The sequence below is a fragment of the Diabrotica undecimpunctata genome, chromosome 8 (genome assembly GCF_040954645.1).
Source record: "Diabrotica undecimpunctata isolate CICGRU chromosome 8, icDiaUnde3, whole genome shotgun sequence".
Taxonomy (NCBI): domain Eukaryota; kingdom Metazoa; phylum Arthropoda; class Insecta; order Coleoptera; family Chrysomelidae; genus Diabrotica; species Diabrotica undecimpunctata.
Genome location: NC_092810.1, coordinates 125,556,778 through 125,571,114, shown reverse-complemented (window position 1 = coordinate 125,571,114; position 14,337 = coordinate 125,556,778).

Sequence of the window (14,337 nt, the reverse complement as noted above, 5' to 3'; positions counted from 1 at the left end):
ATGTGATTATAGATGCTAGACACTTCTCCAACCTTATGGATGTCCGCACCTATCGAGGCGCCAATATTGATTCAGATCATTTTCTAGTTGGCACAAGAATTCGGGCTAGAATCGAAGAGAAATGCGAAGAAAGAGAAGTCCCAAAACAAGGCGCCTTAACATTGAACTCATCAAAAATCCGCAAACGGTAGAAAGGTTTCAAAACTATGTCGAAACTAAATATATAACTAAAGAGAATCTAACAATTAGTGAACAATGGGAAATCGGGAAATGTGTAAAAAGTATATTAAAGACGCAGCAAATAACATTCTAGGGCGGCAAAAACCACCACCACGCAATGAGTGGTTGGATGCTGAGTGTGAGGACATTACAAGAAGAAATAACAATGCATATAAACGGATGCAGCAAAGAACAAGCCGAAAAAAAGAACAAAAATACACAGATCTCAGAAGAGAAGAGAAGTACATCCATCGGAGAAAAAAGCGAACTTATGAAAATAGAATATTGGAAGAACTTGAGGCATTAAAAAAGGAAAATCAAACAAGAAAATTCTATAAAAATCTAAATAATGCAAGAAAAGAATTTAAACCAAGGATCGGACTATGTAAGGATAAGAAGGGGCATATACTCACTACAAAAGAAGAAGTATTGAAAAGGTGGATGGAACACTATAAAGAACTACTTACTATCGAAGTAGAAGATCAAAATCAACCACCCCCAGGAGCAAACAACAATACACCATTGGAGCCTCCATCAATTCAAGAATTCAAGAAGTACGGGATTCAATAAAACAACCTAAAAAATAATAAATCTCCAGCAAGTGATGGTATATCCGCGGAACTTATCAAATGTGGAGGTGCTACTCTGACTAATCATATATATATATATATATATATATATATATATATATATATATATATATATATATATATATATCCCGGAAGAATGGTGTATTGGGATCGTTTGCCTGCTACACAAAAAGGGTGATCAATTGGAATGTAGAAACTATAGGAGAATTCTTCTTCTTGATGTGCCTATCCGTTACGAATGTTGGCGATCATCATGGCAATCTTTATCTTATCTGCAGCAGCGCGAGAAAGCTGCACAGATGTTGAATTGAACCAAATTCTGAGGTTCTTTAGCCAAGATGTTCTTCTTCTTCCTGGACCTCGTTTTCCAAATATTTTTCCTTGCAGGATGGCTTGAGAGAGCATACTTACTTACTTATATCGTGGCGTTACAAACCTTCGTGGGTTTTAGCCGACTCGACAACATGCCTCCACTGTTTTCTGTCTTGAGCAACCTCCATCCAATTCTCCACGCCCATAGTGCTTAGGTCTCCTGCTATATTATCTCGCCACCGGAGACGAGGGCGTCCGCGTGGTCTCCTTCCAGTTGGGACTTCCTCCCACACCAGTCTTACCGTTCGTCAGAATGTCTGCTGAGGTGTCCTGTCCATTGGAGTCTTCTGGACTTTATTTCTTTTATGATGTTGGCGTCTGGGTAAAGTTCTTTGAGCTCTTTGTTAGTTCTTATCCTATATTGTCCTGATGCTTCATTCAGCACAGAGCCAAAGATCTTCCTTTGGATTTTTCTTTCCCAAACACTAAGTTGTCTCTCTTCGTTTGCATTTGATATCGTCCACGTTTCGCTTCCATACATCACAACGGGTCGTATGATTGTTTTATAGACCTTTACCTTCGTACGTCTTGTTAGTTGTTTCGATTTTATAAGGTTTTGGAGGGCAAAAAGACATCTGTTGCCGGCCTGGATCCTGTTGTTTATTTCTTGTGATCCATTATTGTCTTCAGTTATTGTTGTTCCAAGATGCTTGAATTCTCTAACGCGCTCAAAGTTAAAGTCATCGATGGTGATGTTCTGACCGATTCTGTCCCTGCTTTGGTTATTGCGGCTCATATGCATATATTTCGTCTTGTTTTCGTTGATTTGGAGCCCCATCTTCTCTGCTTCCTTCTCGAACCTCACAAAAGTCTCCTTCATCCTTAATCGTGTGTTTCCTATTAGATCGATATCGTCTGCAAATGCCAGTAGTAAGTTTGGTCCTTCTCGATGAAATACTGCTTGAGAGAGCATATCTGGATTCATTTCGCATATGTCCGAAGAACTGTAACTTTCGAGATTTGATGGTGGTCAGTACTTGTCGATTCTTATTCATTCTTCTGAGGACCTCCTCATTTGTGACTCGGTCAGTCCACGGGATCTTAAGCATTCTCCGATATAGCCACATCTCAAATGCTTCCAGTTTTCTGCACATATCTTCGTTCAAGGTCTATGATTCAACACCATAAAAAAGGACAGAGAAGACGTAGCATCGCAACATTCTTACTTTTGTATCAAGAGAGAGGTTGTGACTCTTGAAGAAGGTCCCCATCCGATTGAAGGCGGATCTAGCTTTTCCGATGCGTGCTCTAATCTCCTGGTTGTTGGTCCATTCTTCATTTATTATGGGCCGAGGTAGTTGTAGTGCGTCACTCTTTCTACAGGGGATTGGTTGACGTAGAGTTGACCTTCTGTTATTCTTTTCTTGCTAATTATCATAAGCTTTGTCTTCTTAACGTTTATATTGAGTCCATATTGTTGACTGTAATACGTGATTTTGTTCATAAGAACTTGTAGGTCTTCTAAGTTGTCCGCAAATACTATGGTGCCATCTGCATATCTGATGTTGTTTAGCCGGTAACCATTTAGTAGAATACCTTTTTCACTTTCGTGCAAAGCTTCGATAAATATTTTTTCAGAGTACAGATTGAAGATTAGAGGAGACAAAATACAGCCTTGCCTCACTCCACGCATGATTTTCACATACTCAGTGTGTTCACCTTCAACTCTGAGATTTGCTGTCTGATTCCAGTAGAGACTTCTAATTATTTTCAGATCTTGGTTGTTAATTCCTGTTTCTTTTAGTATTTGCATCATCTTGACGTGCTGTACTCGATCAAACGCTTTCTCGTAATCAACCAGACATGCGTATACGTCGCAGTTGACGTCTCTGCATCTCTGGAATAAGACTTGTACTGAGAACAAAGCCTCTCTAGTACCAACAGCATTTGTGAACCCGAACTGGTTGGGGGAAATTTGACTTTCACACAGCTTGTAGATTCTCTTATGAATTATCTTTAGGAACAATTTTAGGAGATGACTCATGAGGCTTATAGTACGGTAATCTTCGCATTTTTTGGCTCCTGGTTTTTTTTTTGGAAGTGCAATAAACTCAGATTTTAACCATTCTGTTGGTATTTCTCCAGAGTTGTATATGTTGTTGAATATCTTTGCGATTATTGCTATTGATTCGTTGTCCATTAGTTTGAGACTATATTCTGCTTGTATATTATCAGGGCCTGCCGCTTTGCCATCCTTTAACTGTGTTATTGCGGAGTAAACTTCCTGCTGTAATATTCTTGGTCCATCATTTACCTCTTCTTCTAGCTCAAACGTGTTATCTCTTTGGTCTTCAAATAGTTTTTCTAGATAGTCTTTCCACGTTCTTATTTTACTCTGTTTGTCCAAGATGATGTTTCCGTCAGAATCAGTTATATTTCCTTTCTGTCTTCGTCTTAGTGCCCTTGTGAGTTCTTTAACTTTCCTGTGTACATTGTGACTCGTACTTTGACTGCAGAGTCTCAATTTCTTCGCATCTTTCCCTGGCTTCTTTTTCTTTCGCTTCTGTGATTTTCGTTCTTATTAATATATTTATCGTTTTATATTTGTCTGGGTTATTTTTGGCTTCTCTTCTCTCGTCCATTAGTTTCAGGATCTTATCTGTCATCCATGATTTTTTCTTCATTAATCTATCTGTCTTTAAGTGTTTATCCTTTACATTTTGCACAATTTCTGTAATATGTTTGATCGTTTGTTCTTCGTTCGATTGGTCTCTAATTGATCGGGAGAATAACCCTCCTTAATACAGCATACAAAATATTTTCGAGTATTTTATATGGTCGCCTGAGTGCATATTCATATAGGCCTGGTCGATCAACAACAGACCAGATCTTTGTGCTAAGGCAAATATTGGAAAAAACCAATGAATTCAAAATCGACACATACCATCTTTTCGTAGATTTTAAATCGGCCTATGATAGTGTCTTTCTTATGAAATAAATTGTATGAAGCCATGGATGAATTCTACATCCCCGATAAACTGATAAGATTGGTTAAGGCTATAATGTGTAAAGTTGTTTGCAAAGTCGAAATACAGGGCGACCAATCACAGGCATTTGAAACGCATGTTGGGCTGCGACAGGGAGATGCGCTGACGTGCCTCCTTTTCAACATAGCTCTAGAAAAGGCGGTCAGGGATGCGCAAATAGAAACAGAGGAAACATAAATCATCCCAAATTTTGGCATATGCAGATGATGTTGACCTAGTTATACAGCTTTTACATTTGTGTTGGAGATTTTTAATTTCATTTTAGTTCGATTAATCCTGGATTTCCATTATCAGGTTCATGAGTTCTTTCCTACACGTCATGTTCTTCTTCACCACCGTTACAGTGAATTATCTTCTTCTTCCTTAGCTTCCCCCTTTTCAGCTGTTCCTTATTTTTCGTCGCCACTCATTTTTGTTTATCGGGTCTTCTTCAACTAAACCTTTCTTTCTCAAGTCCTCTGCCACCCCGGCTCTTTCCCTATAGTCGTGCCCCTCAAGTCGTTTCTAGTCTTACCCAATATCCACCGTAACATTTTCATTTCAGCTACGTCCATCTTCTTTTCCTGGATCTTCTTTACAGGCCACGCTTCACCGCCATACACCAACGCAGGTCTCACCACAATCTTTTATATCTTTTCTTTCAACCCTTCCCCGATTTTTCGATCACAAAGTACTCCGCTCATTTGCTTCCAGTTAGACTAACCAGTCTGTGTCCTGTGAACAATTTCTCGATCTAGTGTTCCATTTTCCGTTATGTAGGAGACAAGATATTTAAATTCTACCCCTCCTAGTTTTTCTCCACGCAATTGTCATCAACCATTCGTCCTCCTTCCAACCAAATGTACTCCGTTTTCGACCTGCTAACCTTAAATCCTCCCTCTTTAATAGCCTTTCTTCAACACTTGTACTTCTCCTCCAACATTTGTTTGTTCTCTACTAACACGATATCATCAGCAAAAAGCATTGACCAAGGAGCTCCCTCTCTTACTTTCTGTCAGTACGTCCATAACAAGATTAAACAGGTAAGGACTCAGTGAAGAGCCTTGATGTAAACCAACCATCACTGGAAAACTTTCGGTCAATTCGACAGCAGTCCTTACTTTGGTGTACGCTCCCTCATACATATCCTTCACGAGCCTTACGTACTTCTCAGGAACCCATTTCTCTCTCATACATCTCCATAGCTTTTGTCTAGAAACTGTGTCGTACGCCTTCTCAAGATCTACAAATATCAAATGTCGCTCTTTTATCTCGCTGTATTTCTGTATCAACTCTCTCAACGCAAACAAGGCATCCGTTGTTCTCCTTCCTGGCATGAACTGTTCTTCTCCTACCGATGTCTCTCTCTTTCACCTTGGCTCTACAGTTCTCTCCCAAATTTTCATTGTGTGCGACATTAACTTTATCTCTCTATAGTTCTTACAGTCTTGAATGTCCCCGTTATCTTTATACAATGATATATCACATTCTATATCCATGCAGTGGGCATCCTTTCTTCCTCGTATATCCTACTCATCATTTGCCACAAAACATCAACCCCTTCCTTTTCTAGAGCCTTCCAAACCTCCACGGGTACTCCATCATGTCCTACTGCCTTACCATTCTTCATCCTATTTAACGCCTCGACAACTTTATCTCTCGCTATCCCCGATATTACGTTTTCATTTGGGATCCCGCATCCTCTGTATCTCCTCTGGTGTTCTTCATTTAGTAACTCACTAAAGTACTCATACCATCTTTGCTTTATTTCAACATCGGTTCTTAACACTCTTCCATCCGCACTCTTAATCTGCCACACAAGGGTCAAGTTCTTTGATGACTTGTCTCTTGATTTAGCAGTGCTGGACAACCTTTTCATCCCCTCTGGTGTTTCCAACTCTTCATACAGCTGTGCAGACGATCTTTCCTTAGCAGTAGCTACAGCGCGCTTTGCTCCCCTCTGCCACCTTGTATACGTCTTTATCTTCCTCTATTTTAGACCTATCATAGCTCTTTATTCTCTCTAACCTTCTACAGTCAATTATACTGCCCATAAAAACGAATTCCATCACTATCACTATCTATTTCCTGGTTGTTGATCACAATAGGCTGGTTGTTTCTGGTGGCAAATAGCATTTCTTTGGTTTTGTTGATGTTTGTTTCTAGACCAACCTTCTTTGATTTTCTTGTAATCTTCTAATCTTTTTACTTGGAGTTGCATGTCCTGTTTTGTATGTGCTAGGGGCATATATCATCAACGCAATCTAGATCCTCCAGTCTGTTTGTTAATTCTCAGTTAATGCCTCTATTAAAGTATATCTTCGTTAGTATGGAATCCAGCCTGTTTTACTTCGTTTAGCACAGCTATTGGGTCAAATGTCATGCCAGACTTGTTTAAAAATAACAGGCAATACCAACATTTTTTTTGTACAAAAACATATACACACTTAAACACATATACCACACAATAAGGAATGCAATTTATTTATCCAACACTATAACTAGGTACCCCGATTAAATTAACATACAAATTTATTATACAATTACATAGTAATGTAATTAACAATAAAAATTAAAAAAAATAAAATAAACAATACACATTTCCTTTGGAATCAAAAATCAATGTACAAAAATATTATCATCAAGTTTTTTTTTGTATTTTAAACTGCTACTCAAACTTGATAGTTAATAAATTTGGTAGAAGTAGGGGACAAATGTGAGGCTTGAACTACTGTACACACAAACAACAACATGAAAGTTTAAAATAAAATAGTAATGTAAGATGTTGGAATCCTACTAAAAATTTTGATAACAGTAGAGTATATGAACAGAAAAAAGAATTATAAAAAAGCACAAAGATTTCATAGATTGGCTACCACGAGAAACCAATATAACACATCGAAATTATTTAAATCCCCTATTTTTTATTGCAATGGATAAACTTATTAAAAATTCACACTGCCAATTAAAATAATATATGTCATGAAAAGGCATATGTTGGTTATCATAAAAATATCCAAATATATGCAACAAACACAGGAAACGAATGGATTAAATAATGAATACAATCAGAAAACTTAAGAACAAAAGACGAACATATTATATGGTCTTTGGTCTCGAGAATATACTCCAGGAGAATAAATAAAATTTAACTGTTCAGCAATGCCAGGTATATGACCACGTTTTTCGTTAATATATTTATACCAATATATCTATAGTAAAAAAATCTGTGTTTTCTGCAGAAATTCAGCGTTTATAAATTATTTGAATGCGATTTTTTTGAAATTTCGCTTACCATTAAAAAGGTACCTATTTATACTTAAATATAAACATTGTATCTATTAAGAAATAGAAAAACTATATTATAAGAAAATTAACTTACCCTTTAATAATTGCTCTCAAAGGGTGTCTTGTAATGCGTATAGTCCAGGGTCCTGATTCTAATTGAGATTTCGACTCAAAACATGTCGAAATTAATATGGCGACGTCGAAATGCGACTTTGCGAACCTTGTGGATTTCAGCTGAACTAACCAAACGACGTCACTAATTTTCGACTTATCGAAATTAATTTCAACTTCAAGAAAGTGGTTGAAATTTCATTTCGAGTCGAAATTAATCTGACATGACTGACTGGACTGGGAGAAGTGAACTTAGGTTCAGTTTAAGTAGGCGGTGTTTTGATCCTTGCAAGGAAAACTGAGGCAAAAAGTATCAATATGGCTGTGTTTTACGGACATTTGCTAGTTTTGGAGGAATTAGAGAGGTTAGATATCCGACGTTCATAAAGGAGGATAAGAAGAATGTTACGGGATACTCAAAATTCTTTTTCACTAAGTGATGCTCAATTTAGGCAGCAATTCCGGCTTAATAAACAAGCTGCAAATTATTTAATAAGGGTATTAGAACCATATTTGGAAGAAGGTGTTTATGCCTCTAGGATACCCAAAATGTTTAGAGTTAGTATTACTAAGCTGCAGTAAATTTAAAAATATATTAGAATATAACCACTAAGTCAAATCTTAGTGGTTATAACTTAAGGATCTCCCACATCGCCTTTTTTTTCTTGCCATCTTTTCTTTCAATTCAAAATATAATTGAGAATGGCTAATATTTATGATTTAACAACTCAAACAAGAAAAAAAAGACGTTCACGTAACGTAAACAAAACAAACATTCAACAAGCGTAGTGCAGCCAATAAACAACAGGGCCAACCCAAATTTTCAGCAGTGTCAAAATGATAAAGTAAATATCCCCAGTTTTAACTACAATCGAAATGAATGAGAATCGCTAGCGATTGCGACTGTCATGGCGTAGTCGCTTTTAAATTTCGACATCGAAATGAAATAGAATCAGGGCCCAGGATATGACGGTAAAGGTAGTAGAAAACCTCTGAATTTTTTTATACGCATCGATTTGCTTGAAATTTTGACAATAGTTAAAAAATAGCTTAAAGATTAAAATCTACCCTATGCCAATGTGTGCTTTTCCTCTGGGGGTGTTTACCAGCCCGATTCGGAAGTGAAAAAACTTTATCAAAAATTTAAAGACGAAAATGTTCTTTACGAGGTTTTTCGAAAGTCAATATTTTTGGAGATGTTCGTGACTGAAAGTTCACAAATTCTACGTCAAAAAAGCATGTTTTTGAACGCTTTTCGCGAAAAATTTCAAAAAATTATATTTTATCGGGGAAACTGTTGGGATAAATGAAGCTTATAAAACAAAGATATTTGTTTTTTATTATATATTGAATAAGCGGAAAACGGCAATTTTTTCATGGAAAACTTATAGAAACTTTTTTAAAGATTTAAAAAAACCTTTAAAATGGCCGCTGGTAAAAGTGATTTGCATGAAAATTAAGTAAGTTAAAACTAAAATAAAATCCGCTTATATTTTTAGTGACGCAGAAAGTAACAAACTCACCCTGGCTAAAATCATCCTCGTTGAAGCTATCCGTTCTTAATTTACAGTTTACTTCATTTATATACAAATATTACTTTCTGGAAGTTTAACACGTTCCCTGCGTGAACAGTTTTTAAATAACTTCCTATTTGGCAGAACGAGGTCTTAAAGACCTCGTTACAAAACTTCTTATTTGGCGGATACAAAATTTTTAAAACTTCCCGATCTGTTAAGGCTGTAAAATGTGTATTTTTGAACCATTTTTAATGTTATTGGTACCGCTTAAATCCTTATAGAGTGCTCTAGTCGAATTATTATTGTAAAAAAATGTACGAGGTCGATTTGACCCCTTACCGCCATAAAGTACGATTTTTATCCATTTGACCACTACGAGGTCGAATAAACCTCGTATTTTAACGGCGTCGCTATCTGATTGTCTTACGGCACCTATTTACAAAAGTTATAATAAATTTTTGTAAACTATCAAACATCCGAGAATAATAAACCATAACAAAGTTATTTTAAGATGTCCTTCAGTTGTTTTTTAAATAAACTAATTTTGGAGTCAGGTGTGTAAAGGGGGTAGTGAGGCGCAATACATGATGCCGTATCCTGTTGGCATCACTTATATAGATTGGGAGCTCTCCAAAATCTCCTAAATGAATTAGACAGATACAAAATAGACATAACTGCCATACAAGAAATGAGGTGGGTTGGAAACAATGTAATGTAAAAAAGAAGCCATACGATTTTCTACAGCTACGATCCAAAAGATGACGTCTTGGGCACAGGATTCATAGTAAACAAGAGAGTAAAGCATACTATAAGAGATTTCAGAGCCATTAGTCCACGAATGTGCATTTTAAGAGTTAAAAGTCGTTTCTTTAACTACAGTCTAATTAATGCGCATACCCTGACAGAAGAAAAAGAAGAGGAAATTAAAGAAGAGTTTTATGACGAATTAGAGTCCGCATATCAGTTGTCCCAAAAAATGATATAAAAATAATCTATGGAGACCTAAACGCCAAAGTTGGAAAAGAACAGCAATTCCAACCCACAATAGGTAGGCACAGTCTCCATGAGCAATCAAATGACAATGGCAATAGGTTAATAAACCTAGCAAGATCACTTAACATGGTGATTGCCAGCACGCACTTCGCTCGCAAAGATATACACAAAGGTAACTGGAAATCCCCAGATGGACTTACAGTAAATATGATAGATCATGTCATTGTAGACTCGAGACACCAATCGAATATAATAAACTTCCGCACCAGAAGAGGGGCAAATGCGGATTCTGATCACTACCTGGTCGAAAGTAGGATAAGGACTAGAATTTTAAACATCAAAAAGGAAAGAGGCTCTAAACATGAAAAATACAAGGTAGAAGGACTCAAAGAAACAAACAAAAATAAAGAGTATAAAGAAAAGATAAACAACAAACTAAAAAACAGAATGACACATGAAAACCTAAATAAGGAGTGGGAAGAATGCGGAGACATCATAAAAGAGGCAGCTAAAGAAGTATTAGGCATAGAAGGTAGAGAAAGAAGAACAAGAACGAATGACTGGTTTGACGAAGAATGTCAGATTATAACAGACAAAAAAACAGAGCATATTTACTTATGCAACAGGAGCTCAGAACCCGACAAGCAGAGGAAAAATATAAACAACTACGCAAAGAAGAAAAGAAAACTCACCGAAGAAAAAAGAGAGAATATATGAACAAAGAACTTCAAGAACTACAAGAACTAAGTAAATGAACAGAGACAAGAAAATTTTATCAGAGACTGAACAAAAGCAGAAAAGACTTCAAACCGAGAACAACGATGTGTAGAGATAAGGAAGGTAATATATTGACAGAACAGCAAGAGATACTAAGTAGATGGACAGAACATTTTACGGAAAAGGTTGAAGGAGATCGGAGAGAGACGAACCCTGACATACCATTAGACCAAGCAGACAACAGAGAAAGGACTCCACCAACAATAGCCGAGATTAGAGTAGCAATAGACAAATTAAAGAACAATAAAGCATCGGGATCGGATCAAATAGCATCGGAGTTACTGAAGGAAGGAGGAGACGCACTACAAAAAACAATACATGAATTGATAACAAAGATATGGTCGAATAAACAGCTACCAGCGGAGTGGAATAGCGGTATTATTGTACCATTACATAAAAAAGAAAATCAGTTAGAATGTGGAAACTACCGTGGAATCACGCTGCTGAATGCAGCATACAAAATAATGTCCAACGTCATTTATGAAAGACTTAGACCACACGCTGAAAAAATAATTGGCAAATACCAAAGTGGCTTCTGTAGACAGAAGTCAACAATAGAGCAGATATTTGTTCTGTGACAGATCCTCGAAAAAACAAGTGAATATAACATCGACACACATCATCTCTTCATAGGTATTGAAAGCGCATATAACAATATAAACCGAGAATTGTTAATAAAAGCAATGAAAGAATTTAATATACCAACACAACTAATAGAACTGATAAAAGAATCTCTAAAAGTAGAAAGTAGAATCCGGATACAAAATGAATTAATGGAAACAATAGATGTGAAAAAGGGACTACGCCAGGGAGACGTTTTATCATGCATCTTGTTCAATATCGTACTCAAGAAAATACTGAGGGATACAACAGTCAATACACGAGGAACAATCATTAATAAAAGCGTGCAAATACTAGCATTTGCAGATGATATTGACATAATCGCAAGTTCAAGAAGAGAAATGATAGAGGCATACAACCAAATAGAACGAGCTCCACAAAATAGTGGTCTTAAAATCAATCAGACCAAAACAAAATATATTCAGGTAAGTAAAAACGCAGAAATAAGGCAGCCACAAAATATAACAATAGAAGAATATAACATTGAGAGGGTAAAAAACTTTATATACTTGGGATCCCTAGTCACGTCTGATAATAACGTTGCGGAAGAAGTGAAGAGGCGAATATTTATTGCAAATAAATGTTACCATAGCTTAATTACCTAAACTTTGTTACCATAGGCAACTAAGATCAGATAACGTCACAAGAAAAATAAAGTTCCAAATATATAAAACCCTAATAAGACCGGTACTCACATACGGCTCAGAAACCTGGACACTTGTTCAGAGAAAACGTTGTTAACCACCTTCGAAAGAAAAATCTTGCGACACTATATAAGGGCACAAAAGAACACGGAATATGGTGAAGAAGATACAACTCTGAACTATACAAAATATACCAGGATCCGGATATTATAACATTCATTAAAATAGGACGGCTGCGTTGGATAGGACATGTAGAAAGAATGGAAGAAGGCGAAATACCAAACAAAATATTCAAACAGATGCCAGTAGGAAAAAGAACAAGAGGAAGACCGAAGCTGGGATACTTAGAACAAATAGAAAATGATATAACAACCTTAAAAATAAAAAACTGGAGAAAAAAAGCACGAAACAGATCAGAATGGAGAAGAATCCTGGAATAGGCCAAGACCCAAAAAGGGTTGTCGAGCCAGTGATAATGATGATGAATTTTGGAGTCAAAACATTAAGGGGTTAATAACAGTTCTTTCACAGAAATCTCACCAAAAGCTAAACAATTGATCAAAATCCCATTATAAACATAATATGTATTGTATTACAATAGCCACTCTCATTGTGAGGTCATCAGCTGATAGTGGCAATATCATATAACGTTTTACCATTTAATATACAAAGAACGTAATATACACACCATACAAATAACGTAATATACACACCACATAAGCACGCTGTCACAGTACTGAGTACATTATTGCTTAGACAGTCAAAGTTAGCGGACGTACCTAAAATGTTTGGGAGCAGGACAAAAAAAAATGTGCAAAATGCTATCGCTATACATAGTGACTTAGAATCAGATTTTGATTCGGATGATTCAATATGTGATAAACCTTATGAACCATCAAACTCTGATTATATCGACGATGACAGTGAAGTAGAAAATGTTTCGGAGGCAGTAAATGTTATGGAAAGGGAACAGATGAATGGTAATGTTGAGGTATTAAATATTGAACATGAAGGTGAGAATATTCGGAATACAATTAAATCCTCAAACGAATTATTATTAATTTGCAAAATATGATAAAATGGAAGAATGTCATATTTCAGAAACTGTAAAGTCGCCTTTAGGATTTTTACAAACTTTTTATTACTGACGAAATTGTGGACATTGTCGAGCAAACAAATAGCTATGCGACTCAAATTATAAATGAAAATACGATGCGCAGATATTCAAGAATGAAAGCTTGGAAACCTACCTCCAACCAAGAAATACATGCTTTCTTTTCTACTGCTTTGCCAATGGGTTTAGTAAATGCTCCGGATTTATACTTGTATCGTCCGAAGGATTCACTATATAATAATGCATTTATTTCTAAAGTCATGCCAAGGGACAGATTTGTTTTATTATTAAATTGTTTGCATTTTGGTAATAACGAGCATGACTTGGGGCAAGATTAATTGTATAAAATACGTCCTGTAGTGGATCTTCTAGATGTCGTCTTAAATTGAGACAATACATTAAAAAGAAAAATCATCCTTACGGAATTAAACTATAAATTATGTACTGTGACTAGATACGTTCTTAATTTGAGGATCTACACAGAAAAAGGAACTGATATAACTTCTGGAAAAGACCATGCCCAAGCTGTCATTTTTACCCTGATGGAGAATTATTTAAATTCGAGACGCATTCTATATTGTGATAAGTATTACACAAGTATATCCGTAGCACAACAGTCACTTCGTAAAAATACTGGAATTTATGGTACTCTCAGATCCAATAGAAACTTTTTACCAAAAGATGTTAGGATAAAAAATTAATGAAAGGTGGAGTTATCAACCAATGAACATCATGATGTTCTAATGGAGACTGGAAAAAGTCGTTATGAATAAGCTGCATGTTAGATTACAGGTTATAAAATGTTAATGAAATGTGTATAAAACTTCATAATAATTTATTTTTTTTAGTGATCAAATGGGATCATACTATACTGTATTAAAAAAACCAAAAAGTGGTACAGAAAAGCCGCATTTTCTTTATTTTTTGATACTTGTGTAGTTAATGCGTGGATACTTTGTAACAAAAAACACAATGATAATAAAAAGTCCATGTTGGATTTTCGAGATGCATTGTGTAAAGAATTATTTCGGGTGTCACTTATTGAACAACCAGTACGGCCAAGACCACCAAAACGGATACACACGCTTGTAAAAAATGGCCCTGAAAATAAAAAGAGGCACAAAT